The sequence below is a fragment of the Drosophila persimilis genome, unplaced genomic scaffold, assembly GCF_003286085.1.
Source record: "Drosophila persimilis strain 14011-0111.01,24,50 unplaced genomic scaffold, DperRS2 tig00000124-arrow-pilon, whole genome shotgun sequence".
NCBI classification, from domain to species: domain Eukaryota; kingdom Metazoa; phylum Arthropoda; class Insecta; order Diptera; family Drosophilidae; genus Drosophila; species Drosophila persimilis.
In genome coordinates, this window is record NW_020825294.1 from 4,547,818 (window position 1) to 4,565,011 (window position 17,194).

General features: G+C 38.3%; 1 protein-coding gene across 2 annotated transcripts in view; it reads left to right on the forward strand.

Annotated features, from left to right (window-relative positions):
• Positions 1-11,466: 11,466 nt before the first annotated feature.
• Positions 11,467-17,194, forward strand: part of LOC6593530 — a 45,758-nt gene continuing 40,030 nt past the window's right edge. Inside the window, exons 1-4 of one of the 2 annotated variants that reach the window (XM_026987884.1) lie at positions 11,467-11,614; positions 11,687-11,856; positions 11,921-12,095; positions 12,155-12,356. The gene's annotated coding sequence lies outside the window, so the exon portion shown is untranslated. Of the gene's footprint in view, positions 11,615-11,686; positions 11,857-11,920; positions 12,096-12,154; positions 12,357-15,218; positions 15,441-17,194 lie in introns of those variants that run through there. The other variant, XM_026987885.1, reaches the window with a different exon arrangement.

Consider the following 17,194-nt stretch of genomic DNA (forward strand, 5'->3'; position numbering starts at 1 on the left):
TGGTCAGTAAGTAACTGAAAAGGTACTCACCCCTTTCGTTTGTGTCAGTGCTTCCCCACTGACAGTGATGTGCATTGGCATCACACCCCACAATTAGGCCGATGTCCTTGGCCGAGCAGTCTGCGATTAGAGCCCGGAGAGGCGCGTGTGGAGGGGGGTCTGGTTGTTCATGCCCCATGTATGCGGAGCAGATCCTCAGTGAGCGCTCCTGGCCTTCGAGGCTCACTGCGGTGTGGTCTTCATTGCTGAAATTTGGGAGCAAAAATAAGTGCAACTCTCTTTTTGCAAGAATGCAGGTACGAGTTTTACCTGTGGTTTCAGCTACATATAGCTTGTAATCAGAAGTACTCAGACCGGAGACCCTGTTTCCGAGGATCCAGGTGGAGCAGTAGAGCAGCGCATGCTGCCTTACAATGGTGGAGGTTTATCTGCAGGAGCGTCAACGACATTCCTGAGGCTCGCCTCCACCATTGTTACTTCTGGATCGCTGTCAGGGGACTCCGGCTCCTCCCCGACAATGATATGGCTGAGACCTCTGGCTAGGTCGCTCTCGTCGAACGCGTAGTCGTCCAGGATGTCGTCCGACATCAAGGACGCCGCATCCGACGCCGGGTTATCTTCCTCGCACGAGGCCCCCTCTTTCGGGATCTCCGGCAGCTCCGGGTCTGGCTCGACCTCCGCTTGCCTGCCCTTGCGATCGGACTTGTACGTGGATATGGTGACCTTCTTATAGCCATAATCCACTACACCGTCCGACTTTGCGAGGAGATCTATTGATTCCTCATTTAGGACGAGGATAATCTGGCGCCTCTGCCCTTGGATATCCTCCACCTTTGCCACCTTCCAATCGGCTGTAGGAAGGTGGGGGTTGCAGACCTGCAGTATCCTGAGGATCTTCTCAGGCTCTGCAGGCTTAGCCGAGACCCACGCTCTGGCTCTCGGGCGACTAGGGACATCTTCCCACTTCACGGCCTCCAGTTTCGCCCCTGGGTAGACCTCTTTTAGGGCCGCCACCGCCTTCATGTAGAGGGCCGCAAACTCGGAGAAGGTGGAACTAAATTTATTCCTTGGGGGTTTTATATGCTTAGTATAGGTACGTTAACTACGCATCCTGTAAGGTATCGTTTGTAAAAATCTATAGATAAACTATTAAAGGGCAGCCTTTTGTCCATACCTTCAAATGCCACATTTTGGCTGTATAATTCTGCGAAATGTTGACTTTGGAAACTCGGGGAAGGTGGAACTAAATTTATTCCTTTGGGGGTTTTATATGCTTAGTATAGGTACGTTAACAACGCTTCTTTTAAGGTATCGCTTGTAAAAATCTATAGATAAACTATTAAACGGCAGCCTTTTGTCCATACCTTCAAATGCCACATTTTGGCGGTATAATTCTGCGAAATGTTGACTTTGGAAACTCGGAGAAGTTGGAACTAAATTTATTCCTTGGGGGTTTTATATGCTTAGTATAGGTACGTTAACTACGCTTCTTTTAAGGTATCGCTTGTAAAAATCTATAGATAAACTATTAAAGGGCAGCCTTTTGTCCATACCTTCAAATGCCACATTTTGGCTGTATAATTCTGCGAAATGTTGACTTTGGAAACTCGGAGATGTTGGAACTAAATTTATTCCTTGGGGGTTTTACATGCTTAGTATAGGTACGTTAACTACGCGTCTTTTAAGGTATCGCTTGTAAAAATCTATAGATAAACTATTAAAGGGCAGCCTTTTGTCCATACCTTCAAATGCCACATTTTGGCGGTATAATTCTGCGAAATGTTGACTTTGGAAACTCGGAGAAGGTGGAACTAAATTTATTCCTTGGGGGTTTTATATGCTTAGTATAGGTACGTTAACTACGCGTCTTTTAAGGTATCGTTTGTAAAAATCTATAGATAAACTATTAAAGGGCAGCCTTTTCTCCATACCTTCAAATGCCACATTTTGGCGGTATAATTCTGCGAAATGTTGACTTTGGAAACTCGGTGAAGTTGGAACTTAATTTATTCCTTGGGGGTTTGTATATGTTTAGTATAGGTTTATTAACTACGTGACTTTTAAGGTATCGTTTGTAAAAATCTATAGATAAACTATTAAAGGGCAGCTTTTTGTCCATACCTTCAAATGCCACATTTTGGCTGTATAATTCTGCGAAATGTTGACTTTGGAAACTCGGAGAAGTTAGAACTAAATTTATTCCTTGGGGATTTTACATGCCCAGTATAGGTACGTTAACTACGCGTCTTTTAAGGTATCGTTTGTAAAAATCTATAGATAAATTATTAAAGGGCAACTTTTTGTCCATACCTTCAAATGCCACATTTTGGCTGTATAATTCTGCGAAATGTTGACTTTGGAAACTCGGAGAAGGTGGAACTAAATTTATTCCTTGGGGGTTTTATATGCTTAGTATAGGTACGTTAACTACGCGTCTTTTAAGGTATCGTTTGTAAAAATCTATAGATAAACTATTAAAGGGCAGCCTTTTCTCCATACCTTCAAATGCCACATTTTGGCGGTATAATTCTGCGAAATGTTGACTTTGGAAACTCGGAGAAGGTGGAACTAAATTTATTCCTTGGGGGTTTTATATGCTTAGTATAGGTTTATTAACTACGTGACTTTTAAGGTATCGCTTGTAAAAATCTATAGATAAACTATAAAACGGCAGCCTTTTGTCCATACCTTCAAATGCCACATTTTGGCGGTATATTTCTGCGAAATGTTGACTTTGGGAACTCGGAGAAGTTGGAACTAAATTTATTCCTTGGGGGTTTTATATGCTTAGTATAGGTACGTTAACTACGCGTCTTTTAAGGTATCGTTTGTAAAAATCTATAGATAAACTATTAAAGGGCAGCTTTTTGTCCATACCTTCAAATGCCACATTTTGGCTGTATAATTCTGCGAAATGTTGACTTTGGAAACTCGGTGAAGTTGGAACTTAATTTATTCCTTGGGGGTTTGTATATGTTTAGTATAGGTTTATTAACTACGTGACTTTTAAGGTATCGTTTGTAAAAATCTATAGATAAACTATTAAACGGCAGCCTTTTGTCCATACCTTCAAATGCCACATTTTGGCGGTATATTTCTGCGAAATGTTGACTTTGAAAACTCGGAGAAGTTGGAACTAAATTTATTCCTTGGGGGTTTTATATGCTTAGTATAGGTACGTTAACTACGCGTCTTTTAAGGTATCGTTTGTAAAAATCTATAGATAAACTATTAAAGGGCAGCTTTTTGTCCATACCTTCAAATGCCACATTTTGGCTGTATAATTCTGCGAAATGTTGACTTTGGAAACTCGGTGAAGTTGGAACTTAATTTATTCCTTGGGGGTTTGTATATGTTTAGTATAGGTTTATTAACTACGTGACTTTTAAGTATCGTTTGTAAAAATCTATAGATAAACTATTAAACGGCAGCCTTTTGTCCATACCTTCAAATGCCACATTTTGGCGGTATAATTCTGCGAAATGTTGACTTTGGAAACTCGGAGAAGTTGGAACTAAATTTATTCCTTGGGGGTTTTACATGCCCAGTATAGGTACGTTAACTACGCGTCTTTTAAGGTATCGTTTGTAAAAATCTATAGATAAATTATTAAAGGGCAGCTTTTTGTCCATACCTTCAAATGCCACATTTTGGCTGTATAATTCTGCGAAATGTTGACTTTGGAAACTCGGAGAAGGTGGAACTAAATTTATTCCTTGGGGGTTTTATATGCTTAGTATAGGTACGTTAACTACGCGTCTTTTAAGGTATCGTTTGTAAAAATCTATAGATAAACTATTAAAGGGCAGCTTTTTGTCCATACCTTCAAATGCCACATTTTGGCTGTATAATTCTGCGAAATGTTGACTTTGGAAACTCGGTGAAGTTGGAACTTAATTTATTCCTTGGGGGTTTGTATATGTTTAGTATAGGTTTATTAACTACGTGACTTTTAAGGTATCGTTTGTAAAAATCTATAGATAAACTATTAAACGGCAGCCTTTTGTCCATACCTTCAAATGCCACATTTTGGCGGTATATTTCTGCGAAATGTTGACTTTGAAAACTCGGAGAAGTTGGAACTAAATTTATTCCTTGGGGGTTTTATATGCTTAGTATAGGTACGTTAACTACGCGTCTTTTAAGGTATCGTTTGTAAAAATCTATAGATAAACTATTAAAGGGCAGCTTTTTGTCCATACCTTCAAATGCCACATTTTGGCTGTATAATTCTGCGAAATGTTGACTTTGGAAACTCGGTGAAGTTGGAACTTAATTTATTCCTTGGGGGTTTGTATATGTTTAGTATAGGTTTATTAACTACGTGACTTTTAAGGTATCGTTTGTAAAAATCTATAGATAAACTATTAAACGGCAGCCTTTTGTCCATACCTTCAAATGCCACATTTTGGCGGTATAATTCTGCGAAATGTTGACTTTGGAAACTCGGAGAAGTTGGAACTAAATTTATTCCTTGGGGGTTTTACATGGCCAGTATAGGTACGTTAACTACGCGTCTTTTAAGGTATCGTTTGTAAAAATCTATAGATAAATTATTAAAGGGCAGCTTTTTGTCCATACCTTCAAATGCCACATTTTGGCTGTATAATTCTGCGAAATGTTGACTTTGGAAACTCGGAGAAGGTGGAACTAAATTTATTCCTTGGGGGTTTTATATGCTTAGTATAGGTACGTTAACTACGCGTCTTTTAAGGTATCGTTTGTAAAAATCTATAGATAAACTATTAAAGGGCAGCTTTTTGTCCATACCTTCAAATGCCACATTTTGGCTGTATAATTCTGCGAAATGTTGACTTTGGAAACTCGGTGAAGTTGGAACTTAATTTATTCCTTGGGGGTTTGTATATGTTTAGTATAGGTTTATTAACTACGTGACTTTTAAGGTATCGTTTGTAAAAATCTATAGATAAACTATTAAACGGCAGCCTTTTGTCCATACCTTCAAATGCCACATTTTGGCGGTATATTTCTGCGAAATGTTGACTTTGAAAACTCGGAGAAGTTGGAACTAAATTTATTCCTTGGGGGTTTTATATGCTTAGTATAGGTACGTTAACTACGCGTCTTTTAAGGTATCGTTTGTAAAAATCTATAGATAAACTATTAAAGGGCAGCTTTTTGTCCATACCTTCAAATGCCACATTTTGGCTGTATAATTCTGCGAAATGTTGACTTTGGAAACTCGGTGAAGTTGGAACTAAATTTATTCCTTGGGGGTTTTACATGCTTAGTATAGGTACGTTAACTACGCGTCTTTTAAGGTATCGCTTGTAAAAATCTATAGATAAACTATTAAAGGGCAGCCTTTTGTCCATACCTTCAAATGCCACATTTTGGCGGTATAATTCTGCGAAATGTTGACTTTGGAAACTCGGAGAAGGTGGAACTAAATTTATTCCTTGGGGGTTTTATATGCTTAGTATAGGTACGTTAACTACGCGTCTTTTAAGGTATCGTTTGTAAAAATCTATAGATAAACTATTAAAGGGCAGCCTTTTCTCCATACCTTCAAATGCCACATTTTGGCGGTATAATTCTGCGAAATGTTGACTTTGGAAACTCGGTGAAGTTGGAACTTAATTTATTCCTTGGGGGTTTGTATATGTTTAGTATAGGTTTATTAACTACGTGACTTTTAAGGTATCGTTTGTAAAAATCTATAGATAAACTATTAAAGGGCAGCTTTTTGTCCATACCTTCAAATGCCACATTTTGGCTGTATAATTCTGCGAAATGTTGACTTTGGAAACTCGGAGAAGTTAGAACTAAATTTATTCCTTGGGGATTTTACATGCCCAGTATAGGTACGTTAACTACGCGTCTTTTAAGGTATCGTTTGTAAAAATCTATAGATAAATTATTAAAGGGCAACTTTTTGTCCATACCTTCAAATGCCACATTTTGGCTGTATAATTCTGCGAAATGTTGACTTTGGAAACTCGGAGAAGGTGGAACTAAATTTATTCCTTGGGGGTTTTATATGCTTAGTATAGGTACGTTAACTACGCGTCTTTTAAGGTATCGTTTGTAAAAATCTATAGATAAACTATTAAAGGGCAGCCTTTTCTCCATACCTTCAAATGCCACATTTTGGCGGTATAATTCTGCGAAATGTTGACTTTGGAAACTCGGAGAAGGTGGAACTAAATTTATTCCTTGGGGGTTTTATATGCTTAGTATAGGTTTATTAACTACGTGACTTTTAAGGTATCGCTTGTAAAAATCTATAGATAAACTATAAAACGGCAGCCTTTTGTCCATACCTTCAAATGCCACATTTTGGCGGTATATTTCTGCGAAATGTTGACTTTGGAAACTCGGAGAAGTTGGAACTAAATTTATTCCTTGGGGGTTTTATATGCTTAGTATAGGTACGTTAACTACGCGTCTTTTAAGGTATCGTTTGTAAAAATCTATAGATAAACTATTAAAGGGCAGCCTTTTCTCCATACCTTCAAATGCCACATTTTGGCGGTATAATTCTGCGAAATGTTGACTTTGGAAACTCGGTGAAGTTGGAACTTAATTTATTCCTTGGGGGTTTGTATATGTTTAGTATAGGTTTATTAACTACGTGACTTTTAAGGTATCGTTTGTAAAAATCTATAGATAAACTATTAAAGGGCAGCTTTTTGTCCATACCTTCAAATGCCACATTTTGGCTGTATAATTCTGCGAAATGTTGACTTTGGAAACTCGGAGAAGTTAGAACTAAATTTATTCCTTGGGGATTTTACATGCCCAGTATAGGTACGTTAACTACGCGTCTTTTAAGGTATCGCTTGTAAAAATCTATAGATAAACTATTAAAGGGCAGCCTTTTTCCATACCTTCAAATGCCACATTTTGGCGGTATAATTCTGCGAAATGTTGACTTTGGAAACTCGGAGAAGGTGGAACTAAATTTATTCTTTGGGGGTTTTATATGCTTAGTATAGGTACGTTAACTACGCGTCTTTTAAGGTATCGTTTGTAAAAATCTATAGATAAACTATTAAAGGGCAGCCTTTTCTCCATACCTTCAAATGCCACATTTTGGCGGTATAATTCTGCGAAATGTTGACTTTGGAAACTCGGTGAAGTTGGAACTTAATTTATTCCTTGGGGGTTTGTATATGTTTAGTATAGGTTTATTAACTACGTGACTTTTAAGGTATCGCTTGTAAAAATCTATAGATAAACTATAAAACGGCAGCCTTTTGTCCATACCTTCAAATGCCACATTTTGGCGGTATATTTCTGCGAAATGTTGACTTTGGAAACTCGGAGAAGGTGGAACTAAATTTATTCCTTGGGGGTTTTATATGCTTAGTATAGGTACGTTAACTACGCGTCTTTTAAGGTATCGTTTGTAAAAATCTATAGATAAACTATTAAAGGGCAGCCTTTTCTCCATACCTTCAAATGCCACATTTTGGCGGTATAATTCTGCGAAATGTTGACTTTGGAAACTCGGAGAAGGTGGAACTAAATTTATTCCTTGGGGGTTTTATATGCTTAGTATAGGTACGTTAACTACGCGTCTTTTAAGGTATCGTTTGTAAAAATCTATAGATAAACTATTAAAGGGCAGCCTTTTGTCCATACCTTCAAATGCCACATTTTGGCGGTATATTTCTGCGAAATGTTGACTTTGGAAACTCGGAGAAGTTGGAACTAAATTTATTTCTTGGGGGTTTTATATGCTTAGTATAGGTACGTTAACTACGCGTCCTTTAAGGTATCGTTTGTAAAAATCTATAGATAAACTATTAAACGGCAGCCTTTTGTCCATACCTTCAAATGCCACATTTTAGGCGGTATAATTCTGCGAAATTTTGACTATGAAAACTCGGAAAAATTCGAAATAAATGTATTCTTTAGGGGTTTGTATATGGGGTTTACGAAGGCCTATACTACGGCTTACACGAAAAACTGCGACGGTTTTTTTGTTGAACTTTTTCGCTTAAACCTTGTTTTAGTCAAAAAACATTAAAAGCAAGGACTAAAAACTATCCAATCTTGTAGAAAATTTATTCATCAATAGAATAAATCTATGTGCGCATGGCTGTGGGTTTCAGTAAGCCAGCATTATTCAACGGAATGTAAAATTTGAGCAATTTAACGACCATCCTCTCTTTGTTTTTTACCTATTTCGCTAAAACCTTTTTTTTTTGTCCTATAGTCCTATAGTAGCAAAATCCAATAAAAGCAAGTATTAAGAATGAGCCAGTCAAGTAGAAAATTGATTCATTAATCGGGTAAAATTGTGCGGGCAAGGTTGAGAGTTCTATTTAGCTAGTAATATTCGACGGAATAACAAAGACGAGGAATATTGATGGAACTTGGATAATTCTTCAGTATATTTACGGTATCTTTTGGTTGATTTTCAGGGGGTCAGTATATATACTGTATGGTTAGTGGTCAGACGGTATAAAACCGCGGTCACACTGATAATCATAAACAAAGCTGCGTTTGGCGCCATTTTACTTAAAACTGTGTGTTTCATAAATAAAAATACGGTTTTGACAAGTAAGTTGAGTGTTTATTTGTTAATAATACAAATGTTGACGCTATGGAATGAAATGAATGCAATTTGCATGTGTTTGTCTCTGCAAAACGAACAGCAACAGACGCCGAAGCTAATACACAGACAAGACACAGTTTACCGTACATATTTGTATATGTACAATTTTATGGACGGCAACTTATGTATTTAAATCGAAGAAAATATTAGCCTTCTGGCTGTAATATAGTACATAGTATTATGCACACTATTCGCAACTATATATGAATGCAGGATAACTATTTAATTTGTGTGTTTTTTCTGCAAAACGCCAAGTTCGTCAGCCATTACACAGACACAGTTTACCGTTGGAATGCATGCATGTACATATGTATTTATTGATTGGAAGCGCTGGAATGCTGCTCCTTCTTATTAATAACAATAATATGAATTCGACCAATCGTAATCATCTGTATTAATATTATGTATTTTTTCTGATATTATACTCACTAATTCGTACAAATTACCACTATTCCATGGACAAAAAAACAGGAAAGCCGCAAATTTTTCTCAGTTTATTGTTCGTATGTACATATGCGTATTTTGCACTGGAAGTACTTAATTCGCCAAAGGATGACCGCGTACAGAAGACTGGAAATGTTGGAAGCTACTGGAATCGAATCTGCACATTGCGGTGTTTCTAGGACGTTTCTTGGCGTGTACTGTGGTTTTGAGACTAATTTACGGACAAGCGATGTTCGGCGATAAAAAAAGGGAATCTTCCAGCCTACAAATGCAGTGGTATGTATAAAATGGCACATTTATTAGACAGTAGATAAATAGCTAAATATTAAGACGTTTTGAAGCGCGAAGGAGAACAATCATTCGTTCAAAGAAATAATTCAGATAAGGCTACCTGTCGAATCTGTTAATACCCTGGCTAATTGTTCTCTAATAGAAACGAGCTAAGGCATTATTAAAACCATTATACCCTCTGCAAGAGTGCAAAAATATATAAGCGTGTGTGCTTCAGTTTTGTAATGCGTGTCGGCCCCCAATCAATGCACAGCCCACATCCATAACGAAGCGGTCTCTCTGAAGAGATACGAATGCACAACAATCTACTCCTATGCATCCCCTGCTGCCACCCATTGGCGTTGGACCAAATCTGAAAATGAGCGAAACTCATCTACAATTCAAAGCACCCTTTCATGCTCTATATCGATTGGAAAATGAAATTAGTTCTCGGTCATAATTACAATGTATATATAACATATAAGAGTTTTATTCTAAACCAAATAAATCCAAAAGTATGCATTTTACAGTCGAGGAAGTGCCCAAAGAATTGGACTAAATATTAAACCAGAAAATGTAATGTTACGACTTTTTTAGAACTAATTGAATAGCATACTGCGCTAATTTGCTAAGAGCCAACGCCCGGTCTGGTCTGGTCTGCTCAGCCAGCGTCCTGTTTGGCCAGTTTCATGGATGTGGCACATTAGCATATATTCTTGTACGAACAGGATATGGGGCACTGAGGCTGAGGCGTAGGCCCTGCTCCAAATTCTCGTTGTTCAATCTGTGCCTCCGTCTCTGGTCCCTCTTCTAGTCATCCTCGTCCAGTAGATCGGGCATAAAGAGCTCACAGACCTCCAGATAATATGCCAACTTCTTGCCCGCATAAGTGCCCAGCAGTATTCCGGGTACGACGTTCACCAGTATAAGGACCAGGGACATTGGATCCTGTTCTGGCTTTGGCTTGAGTCCTCCGCATTTGTAGTAAGATTTCGATACGTCCTTGGGTCTACGTCTGAATGGCCTTTGAAACCTTTGCAGCAGCTGTAATATCTCAGTTTTCAGGAAATTCATCATTGAAAATTTCGAATTTTTCTATTACAAATTTCTGATGGAAATGTCGAAACTTTCACCAAACCAAAATGGATCGTAGCCTCTCAAGAACCACCACCTCATTGGGCATGCGTGGCGTGGTCGGTGTCGCTGCCGGTGGAATATTTGAGTGCGTGTGCCCTATATGGCACTTCCGTTCTGTTGGCCAACAACCAACAGCCACTGGATTTCGTCAACCTCTCGCCGTCTGATTGTCACAATTCTACAATTGGCTTACGTTTTCCTACTTCTGAGGGAAGTTGTGGTCGCTAATGTGGGTTCCAATTTGGCCTCAAGAAATGTCTTTCTCTGCTAGATGATTGTCAGAGCGTAAAAAGGATGGGTTCCTTCCCGATGGGGTTTGCTGAGTTTCCCCAGAGTTTGTAGTATTTTAAATGTAATTATTATAATTATTGGTGTACATTTTTTCTCACGATGTACTATTTCTAGCATTAGAGTCTTTCTGCTGAAGGTCTTTTTCTAAAAATCTTCAATTAAAATCCATAAATAATGTTTAAACAACATCTTCAATTATTTTCTTAGGCCCTTAATGCCGTGCCCTGACGGTGGCCATACCCAGAAGTCGGCAGGAGGTGCCGATGGATCTACTCAAGGCTTAGTCGTGGGCCACCTTTACTCCCGCACGCTGCCAATCTGTTCAATGGACGTGGTCATTGTGGACATATGTCGTCTTTGCATGAGCGTGCTCGACTCCGACATGGAATTCTTGGTAGAGGAGCAGTAGTTACCGTCTCGTTCTGGGTGCTATGGCGGAGTTTAGTCCACCGGAAATTCGCCCGGCGCCGTTAAAGCATTGGGCGTAGACACCGTCAGCCATTGGGATGTCGAACGTCGAGATGTTCATATATGTACTGAAACAGAGTCAGGTACTCAGCAATGTGCGGATGATCCTTGATGCAGCGTAAATGATGAGTAATAGTAAGTACATCAGAAGATCATCCCTCAATTCTCTTAATAGTCCATTAAAACTAACTAACAAAATAATAATTTCAAACTGAAGAACCTCTCCTACAACATAAAACATTTCTTTAAATCCTCTTTCAGGCACTCACCCATGACAAATGATGATGAGCATTTCTGGAAGTGAAAGCCTAACATCCCTAATGCAACAAGAGACTGATTGATGGAATCTTACGCCCTGTGGCCTTATAATTTCGAATGGCAAGATAAGGAAGGGATAACCAGCACATAACCCGTGAGGTCGTATAAAATCTGTTCTAATATTATACATGCACTTAATCATTGTCCTAAAACCTATTTTTATGCACTCAGCCGGCACAAATGATATAGAGCAATGGAAATGGAAACCTACATCAAAGGAAGTGGAACCATAACATCCCACATTCAACAAGAGATTGATTAATGGAATCTTGCGCCCAATGCCCTATAATTTCGAATGGCAGGAATAATGCGATACAAGAAACGGATAAGCAGCACACGAAGTATCTGTAAAAATCTCCTAATATTATACTCGTACTTAATCAGTGTTTTGAAACCTCTTTTAAGGCTTTCAGCCATCACAAATGATTAAACCTGAATCAAAGGAAATGAAACCGTAACACCTTACCTTCAACAAACGATTGATTGATAGAGGGAAATGATGAAATCTTACAACTTGGCACTATAATTTTGAATGGCTGGAATAATCCGGGATTATTCCCCGTAAAGGAGTATAAAAGATGTTCTGATAAAATACTCGCACCTAATAATCGCCTTTTTTAATAATAAACTTCCTTTTAGGTGTCTCCTTCACAAATGATGCGTAATGGAAACGGAAGTGAAACCGTAACACCGATTGATTGATGGAAGGAAATGATGAAATCTTACAACATTGGCCCTTTTATTTCCACTGGCGTCAGAGCACTCGATCTTCTGGAGGATAACGAAGGAATAACAAACGGCCTATAGAATTGGAAAGGAGTATAAAAGGTGCCCGATATGAGTGAGTGCAACATTCCTACTTTTATTACCCCTACTTTTATGGCTTGCTGCCGCAAAACCCTTTTAGCAGGGGTTCGTTGGCCAAGTCTTTCGTTTTCCCTCTGAGTAGTGGGAGTAGCAAACCCTTTTAACAAGTTCGTTGCTTAAGTCTTTCGCTTCTGGGCCCTAAGTAGATTCCGCTTCCGTTTGCCATTTCGCACATTTTGCACACTTTATGGCCGAACCGTTGTTTCTTCGATGTAGTAAATATTTGTAAGCAGCAACAGGCGGCAGCAGGAGGAGGGTAAAACCCTGCCTCAGAGGCACATGTGCCGTCGGTGCAATTAGCTGAAATTTCCAAAGAAAAAAGGACATCTAATCCCCGTTCAGCGTTTGAGCCCACGTTCAGACATACAGACATACGCTGTTGGGTTAGCATTTTTGCGGCGAATTCGCTGTTGTTGCCGGCATTTCCAGGCCGTGTTTTTAAGCCAACTGAAACGGCGACGATCGGTATGCCGGTTAGCCGCTATATTGCGAGAAATCGGAAGCTTTTTCAGTCTGCTTTCAACTGTGGCGCGTTGTGGACGACGTTGAGACGCTGCGGAACGGGCACAGAATATCGATTTAGACAAGTGTATGTATCGCTTCTGAGTGTGTGTATGGGTGTGACTGTATGTGTGTGCGTGAAAGCCGTTAAGAAGTCTGAGAAGGCCAAAAGAAAATCTGTAAAACGGTTGCAGGGGGAACGGGGAGAGCACTGTTTTATTTTCTTTTCTTGTCTTACATTTCTACCTATCGGCTGCTCTCTGCCTTCTCTACCTTCTTTCTCTGCTGCCTGCTGTGCCTCTTTTTCTGTCTTCTTGTTTCTTTTGCTGTCGTGTCTTGTGGTACGCGAGTATCTGTGTGGTCGCATCTGTGTGTGCGTGCGTGGTCTCTGAAACTTCAGGTGCAGGCGGTGGCCCGTCGTTGATTTTTCTTGAACAAGTTTCAGTCTGAGTCTGGCCTTCGTGTGGCATGGTACAGTAAACGGAATTTCTCCACGGATTTATAGATCTCTCACTCTGTCTCTTAAGAATCTCAGTGTTTGTGCATTTTGTGAATGTATTCACCCTCGAAACTGGATTTTATTCAATTGTTTTCTTGCCATTTCCTCGTGTGTGTGTGTGTGCGTGTGGGTTCGCAAAAAACACAAAAAAAATACAAGGATTTTTAATGGAAACGCGTGCTGGGATCGTGTGTGCTCTATGATCTTTAAATTGCAGTCGATGTACAAAAAACGAGGAATTTTTTAAACGAATTTAAATGGTTTTAGTGATTTATTGACGGATTAATGATGCTTGTTTTTAAGGACCAGCATTAAAAGTGAACCAAATTAAAGAAAATGAATGACAGATAAATCTACGCGGATTTTTAGGAATATTCAATTGATTTTAAATAAATTAAACGTAGATATTCATCGATTTTCAATGAAAAATTCAACTAATAAATGAAATAAAAGAAAATAGGGAGAATAGCTCAATCAGAAATGAACTGTTAAATGAATTTAATCATTTAAAAGATTATTATCCAATAAAATATAATAATCTTAAAGGATCACTGTTTGAACCTAATGAATGCCATGGAAGAAGAACCTATAAAAGATTCCAAAACTGCAATTAAATATATGAAAAATATCTCTATTAAATATCATTCCATTGAGGGCGACATATCTTATGGGAAGAAGATTTCCTAAAGAAGAACTTCATACAATTGTCTTGCAAAGAAATTATATTAATTTGTAGACCTTATATTTAGGAGAAATACAAGACCTATATATTCCATAGCTTGATCGGTTATATAAAGAAATATGTATAAACTAGGCCCTCTATTATATGAATAATTAATCCAATAAATGGCGCATTTTGCATAAGAAACCTCAGATGAGCACATAGGAAGACAATTTCCAAGTGGAACAAACCGTTGCGGCTACCGTGTGGTGTTTAGCCATCGCAAGTTAGTTGAACTTGTAGTAATTTTCCCTCTTCTGTTTTTGTTGCTCTCTCTCCATATGCTCTTGCTTCAGTGTACGATATTGTTGTGTGCTGTTGCTCGTTTTTTACCACTCCATTAACTTGTCTGTGCCTTTTGCACTTTATTTTTAACTGGCATTAGAATAGCAGCCAAGAAACAGACACAAACATAAAGAGAGACCCGTACTCTGGTGGTACTTCTTCTCATGCCAGCTGCGCATTTACGCTCCCATTAACCGGGGTAGAAATAACCGACATACGGTTGAACAAAAAACAACAAGAAGGCAACAATAAACGCCAGCGCAGACCAGCAAGTGTTTTGCGCAATGGCCAAAAGAAATGGAGTTCTGCCAGAAAAAAAAAACAGCCACAAAATAACCACAAAAGAGGTGCTCGAAAAAAATAAATTGCAGCTTTCGGTGATGGAAAAAAAGTGCAACCAATCGTTGCCTAAACTTAAACCCTATACTAAACCAAAGTTTGTGGCCTAAGTCATTTGTCTTGGAATTCCTTGAGCCGCCATTTCATTAGCATAAATATTCCCCTTTCGAAGATCTCCAAAGCCAAAAACTTAAATGTTCCCAACACATTTCGAAGACGTGCTTGGACTTCTCAAACAGAATTCTTTGGGTTTCTACTGCCATGGCATGCATAATTAAACAGAGACCCAACCCCATTAGAGAAACTATAGATAGATGGTCGAACCATAGCCGAAGAACCGATCATAAATTATAGTTACGTTTCTTTCTTTCTTCCTTTTATTTTTGGGAATCTTTTTTAATCAACTCTGAATATGTATCTCTCTTTAGTGCAACGTTGGCCTTGTCCATATATATATATAGTTTTTAAATAAACGGAAAAAATAAAAACCAAAAAAAGTTGCCATAAAAACAAAAATAACGCTAAAGAAACGACACCGCAGTTGTCGGTGGAATAACGAAAAAAAGGGAAAGAAACGTTGTTGCTTTTGTTGGAAGGCCCCAAGGATAACCAGCTGACATGCCACATAAATTGGATTATTAAAACACTCGCGAAACGATATATAACGATACCTACCTATACAGAGGGTATATCTACAGCTGCATCAACACGAGGTGAGTTGCATATTGAAATGGACACGGCGAATATGCCACAGAAAGAGTGGAGTGGAAAGAGCAAAAGAGCTGCCACGGAGAATGACTAATCAATGAAACTGCGGAACAAAAGGGGGAATAAAGGAGTGATAACTAGAGAAATATATACAGATGAAATTATAAGAAATATACATAGCCTTGCAGCGTCAGAAAATAATGTAAAATTGGTAGATTGAAACTAGGGAGAATATGTAATATTATTATAGGTATTTTTGGAAATTAAAATTGTAGATAATGTGGCGGAATATACTCTGAAAGAAATGTTCCCTTCCCTGCTCTTCGATCCATCAAATTTGTAGATTGAAAGCAGGAAGAATATCTAATATTATTAGAGGTATTTTTGGAAATTAAAATTGTAGATAATGGATTGGAATTTTCACTGAAAGAAGTGATCTCTTCCCTGCTCTCCGACCTATTAAATTGGTAGATCGAAACCAGGGAGAATATTTATTATTATAATTATTTTGCTGAATTAAAATTGTAAATAATGTGGCGAAATTTTCACTGAAAGTGATGTTTACTTTCCTGCTCTTCGACCCATCAAACTCATATTTATTTGCTCTTTGGCTGACATTATAATAACATCAATATCAATGTCAGTTTCCATTTTTCTAGTAGCTTATTAAAGAAAAAGAAATAGACCTCCTATGCGTGTGGCGTGTCGTGTCAGGCAATCATTAAATAATTACAACAAATCCGATTGGATCCATCATTTTCTAATCAACAACTTTTTCCAGAAACTTTCATTCCAGTTTCGTTGTTGTTGTTTGAATTTGTTTTTATTTTCTTTAAATTCTGAACTTCCGTCTCAGTGGAAGGGAAAGTGGTTTAAGAAGATTAAAGGGAATCCATCTATGGAAAATGACTAGGAATTTTGATATTGTGGAAGCTTATGGATACCCCTGCATGCCAGCCATCGATGACGATATCTATACGCTATCTGGCTGACATCATTATCCGCAATCACATCAATCAATAATCAGTAAATAATGAAATAAAGACTGAATATGATGCCACGCCCCAGTCATTGTGCAAATATGTAAAAAAAAAACAATGGCATGCTTTCGTTTTAGCCAACAATTTACAATTAAGAATGTTGTTTTAATTGTGCTTAAATAATTTATTGATTCAATTGATTGAGCAGACAATTGCCGGTTATGCTACGGGCCATATAAAGCCAGGCTCGATACCCGTTTGCTCTCCATAAAGTAGCACACCGAACAATTTCTTTTACTTTCTATTAAACAAAACAAACACACAAAAAAATACAACAACGAAAAATAAAAACCTAGAAAGACGACTGTGTCTGACGCGCCTTTGTTGTCGCATTCATTCAATAAAGGCCAAGTCAAGAGTGGGGGCCGCCCCTTGACGATCCCCCATAAAAAGCTGGGTCTGAGTCTCTCTCACACGAAAAGCGAGAGCTACCAAAACAGTTAACCTCAATTTCAAGACAAGACGCACTCTCCCGCATTCTCCCCGAGACAGAAACAGAAACAGACGGCCGTACCAATCCGTATAGAAGAAGTAGAAAGAAATTTCACTGAAACTTCAAGTGAAAAGCAGAACAAATGACGTGCCCAAGACAGACCAAAAATTCCACTCATCAAACAAAAAATTTTTACTTTCTGGTCTCTTTTTTTATATTTTTTGGCAAAGCTATTTGCCAAATACAAATAAACTCGTTTCTTTATGGAAATTTGTGCCATGATTAA